This window comes from Ostrea edulis, chromosome 4 (genome assembly GCF_947568905.1).
Source record: "Ostrea edulis chromosome 4, xbOstEdul1.1, whole genome shotgun sequence".
Classification (NCBI taxonomy): Eukaryota; Metazoa; Mollusca; class Bivalvia; order Ostreida; family Ostreidae; genus Ostrea; species Ostrea edulis.
Window position 1 is genome coordinate 64,282,371 of NC_079167.1, and position 4,680 is coordinate 64,287,050.

General features: G+C 38.1%; 1 protein-coding gene across 1 annotated transcript in view; it reads left to right on the forward strand.

Annotated features, from left to right (window-relative positions):
* Window positions 1-305: 305 nt before the first annotated feature.
* LOC125672190 (beta-1,3-galactosyltransferase 5-like) overlaps window positions 306-4,680 on the forward strand; it is a 17,279-nt gene continuing 12,904 nt past the window's right edge. The window contains exon 1 of the mRNA XM_048908345.2: window positions 306-440. The gene's annotated coding sequence lies outside the window, so the exon portion shown is untranslated. The remainder of the gene's footprint in view (window positions 441-4,680) is intronic.

Below are 4,680 nucleotides of genomic sequence, written 5' to 3' on the forward strand. Positions count from 1 at the left end.
CTACTGTTAAAAGTAATGGGGGAAGGGATAGTCTCAATTTATTTGCACTACAAAAAAAGTAGCTCATTGTCAAAGACGGGGGGGGGGGGGGGGGGGGGGGGCGCAGCCTAATTATCCGTGCCTGTTTTGGAATACATTGTTAGAAACTATATTTGTTTTGAACCTATTGAAATATTTAGAATTTTCATGATTATGGAACAAAAATTGAGTGAATGAAAACAAATTTAAATTAAAATTTTTAAAATATATATGTATATATTAAACATGGCTTCGAACAAAGCGTCTAGTCTAGTTCTAAACAATACGTCTTCTTTCAAACCACGTGTTAGGTCTAGTTAACGTCAATATGAGCTACTACTTCCTTTACAAGATCAACAACATTTCCGTGGCCATGGTAGCTTATGTCGCTTGACTCGATCGTCTCCATGTTATTTTTCAAGGTATTTATGTGTCGCACATTTTGTGACTTTGCACATTTTTCTTTTTCACACGTCTGCTTCTCGTATACATTCCGACGTGTGTCATATTTTTTACATTAGTTACCATTTCCGCAGTAGTGTTTCGTAATGTTAGTAAAAATAATTTGGAATATGAAATAGTTTGAGAGATAAAGCGTACTTATATTTACATGAAAATGCTTGCGAAAATTAAACATTCCTAGTATGGACGTTAATATTTGACCAAAAGTAACGATTGTCGTCATAAGAGGGGGGGGGGGGGGATTTTCGATTATAAAAGCACCTGAATAGTTCGTACGTTTCCCAAGCAAGATTCGAAGAAATGTGTGTCCAGTTCAAGTTTCACACTCCTATTTTAAATATCAACAAACGATCATCATCTTACACTTGCACTGAGTCATTGTTTACAGACGGTTGACTCTCTTTTTGTAAATGCCTAGAGATTCAAATTGCATGTGCATGTAGGAGCGATTTCGGCTATACTATCAAAATTACTGTGGCGCATACTATACACATATATAATATATGCAATGTATATGAAAAGGAGACTTGTAATCACTATGAAATAAAATAAAATTATCATTTGACAAGAATTCAATCAACAGATTTACACATGACACTTGACAGCTGTAGCAAATTACCACAAAATATGATGACATTTTCCCCGCGATACAACGTCGTGACGTACTTTTTTAGCTCACCTCAAGTGAGCTTTTCTGATCGCTTTTTGTCCGTCGTCTGTTTGTCTGTCTGTCCGTCTGTCTGTCTGTCTGTCCGTCTGTCTGTTAAACTTTTCACATTTTCGACTTCTTCTCCAGAACCACTGGGCCAATTTCAACCAAACATGGCCAAAAGCATCCTTGGGTGAAGGGCTTTCAAGTTTGTTCAAATGAAGGGCCATGTCCCTTTCAAAGGGGAGATAATCACAAAAATGCAAAAATAGGGTGGGGTCATTTAAAAATCTTCTTCTCAAGAACCACAAGAGCTGAAATTTACCTGAAAGCTTCCTGACATATTGCAGATTCAAGTTTGTTCAAATCAGGGCCCCCGGTGGTAGGATGGGGCCACAAGGAGGGATCAAAGTTTTACATACAAATATATAGGGAAAAACTTTTAAAATCTTCTTCTCAAGAACCACTAAGCCAGAAAAGCTGAGATTTACATGAAAGCTTCCTGACATAATGCAGATTCAATGTTGTTCAAATCATGGGCCCCTGGGGTTGGATGGGGCCACAATAGGGGATCAAAGTTTTACATACAAATATATAGGAAAAATCTTCTTCTCAAGAACCACTGAGCCAGAAAAGCTGATTTTTACAGGAAAACTTTCTGACATAGTGCAGATTCAAGTTTGTTCAAACCATGGCCCCCGGGGGTAGGATGGGGCCACAAGTGGGATCAAAGTTTTACATACAAATATATTGTTAATTAAGATCTTTTTCTCAATAACCACTGAGTCAGAAAAGCTGATATTTACAAGAAAACTTTCTGACATAGTGCAGATTCAACTTTGTTCAAATCATGGCCCCCGGGGGGTAGGATGGGGCCACAAGTGGGGGGGGGGGTTTCAAAGTTTTACATACAAATATAGGAAAAAGCTTTAAAAATCTTCTTCTCAGGAACCATTGGGCCAAAGAAGTTGACATTTACATGAAAGCTTTCTGACATAGTGTAGATTCAAGTTTGCAAAAGGGTAGTTTGGGCCATGATAGGGACTAAGGTTTTACATGCAAATATATATGGAAAGTCTTCAGATATGGGCCAAGGTGACTCAGCATTCTCTCACCAGAGGGCGCGCTACGCAAGCTTCACTTGTTGTCGACAAACTCCCCGTCGAGGCCTCATTACGTCACAGTGCCTACGAATAGACCTCTCCTATGTGACACACCACAATATACAGATTTGTATATTGTGAGTCCGCGATTATCACGCAGACAAATTACACTAAAGAAGTAGTTCGCAGTTAAAAGTCTGAAGATATTAATATTAAAAGCATTAATATAAAAGTATGGATTTTATTTTAAACATAAAATGATCAAAAGATCATTAAAAAGTAGGGATACTCTGTTCAAATTATTGTGTAAAGTAATGAATTTGTTGTTTACGTTCTTGTTTTGAAAGTTGTTTACGTTTGACGTTATGTTTTTTCGTCATTCTACAGTGACGTCACAGTATACGCGGCTTAAGAAATCGCTATCCCATAATGCCTAAGTGGAAGAGTTTGGTTTGTGAGCAAACGAACTCTGGTGGAAGTTTGTTGTTGTCGAGTGTAGCGTAACGCCCTCTGGTGAGAGATTGGGTGACTCAGGTGAGCGATGTGGCCCATGGGCCTCTTGTTTATTATGACGTCAGATAGTGTGTCTGTACAGCATTGTGATTTTTCAACGGGGAGACAACTCTTGATAGACATCAATTCACTTCACGCTTTATGACGTCATAATGAAAAATGCGTCACGTCACATCATAGATGTATCGAGGGAAAATGACATGATATTTACTTGTTATCTACTACCGCTGTCAAGTGTAATAATGTTTCTCAAATGATTATTCATAAATTATTTTCTTTGATATTATAAAAGTCTACAATTCTTTATATATTCATATGTAGTATGGGTCACGGTTAATTTCCATTAAAATTATGTTGTGACCATGTAATCTCTGCAAATCTTGCTAGGGAAAGTTGGATTTATTTTTATGCTGTTATAATCAATCATTGATTGTGAATAGTATCCTCAAAGACAAGGTTCGACATTAACGAAGCTAGGAATTTTTATTCCCAAGCATTTTTTAAAATAAACCTGACAATGCTCTCTAATTGCATGCACTTTTTATTTCAATGCTATGACATCTACTTGCGCTGATAGAGCGATTTATCTCGCATGAACTTTGAACATAGTCTTTTGTCTGAGGAACATCTGCATAACACTGAAAATTTTCACCCCGAGAAAACTATTGTCAACCGAGGCGTAGCCGAGGTTGACAATGGTTTCTCGAGAGGTGAAAATTTCAATGTCACCCTCAACTACATGCAATATTTGTTTTATTATACTGAATGTTATGTAAACTGGAAAGCAGAAAAACTTACGTCTGTTGACATTTGATCAATCACTGTCATGCGATTTTTCGTATTTCGATGCGGGTACTCGCGTTTATTACAAACGCTCAAACGACGTCGTCTAGTAATCTACGGCGAACGTACGCGCATAAATTTGACGCATGTGATAATTTTTTATAATATCACCCGTTGTCAAGTACTTTTACCCGTTGCTAGATACTATCACCCTGGGACGCGTGTTTTTTGTTCTCAGAGGGTAACAATATTTTTTTCAAATGCTTCTCGACCAATCAGGTTCGAGTATTTTACATGAAAGTATAATAACAGTTATTATCGTAGCTCCCTCTCTCTGTGTAGGACAGATTTTAAAAACTATGCAGTTTCCGTGCATAAATAGAGCATGACCTGCCTTACATACCCACACAGCTTGAACAATGTATAACGATAGAAGATAGTGAGAAAATGCTATGATATTTTCATCACGATACAGCTATGGACCTCACTCGGATCAACTCGGCCGATTCCATTTAACCTCTGATGTTTTCCGCCGTCTCAGTTTTTGTTATTTCGAGGCGGAAAGACAACAAAACGATATTTAGCAACTTTTCGTCCTGAAATAACGAAAAGACGACAAAATGATTAATTGCTTTTCACCTCAAAATAACGAAAAGACAACACATTGTAAAATGGCACAAACATCTACCATACCTAGCCCCTATACTAGCCGTTACGATTTTGAACGCAGCTCTGTACATCGTGACGTACTTTTATATTGTGACGTCATATAGTGCGAAGTGCAGTGAGCTACATTTTGTGATTTTTGCTACTCAGGACATCCTAACCCCACTGCGTGAGTATTTTGTTTATTATCTAATCACTGTTAGTCACCAGAGTGCTATGTAGGCTAGGACACACTTTACATTTGTTTCTAGCAGTTAGTTTATAACGATCTAGTTTACCAATATATCATTGGGTCAAATGCTGTATGACGTGTTTCATACTTATTGTTAGTTAGGCCGTTCTTGGCGGCACACTGATTTTGACTACGGATAACTCCGTTTACCTTATCAAGATATAGGGCTCACGGTTTGTGAGACCGGTCGACAGGGGATGCCTTCTCCTCCTAGGCACCTGATCCCACCTCTGATATATCCAGGGATCCGTATT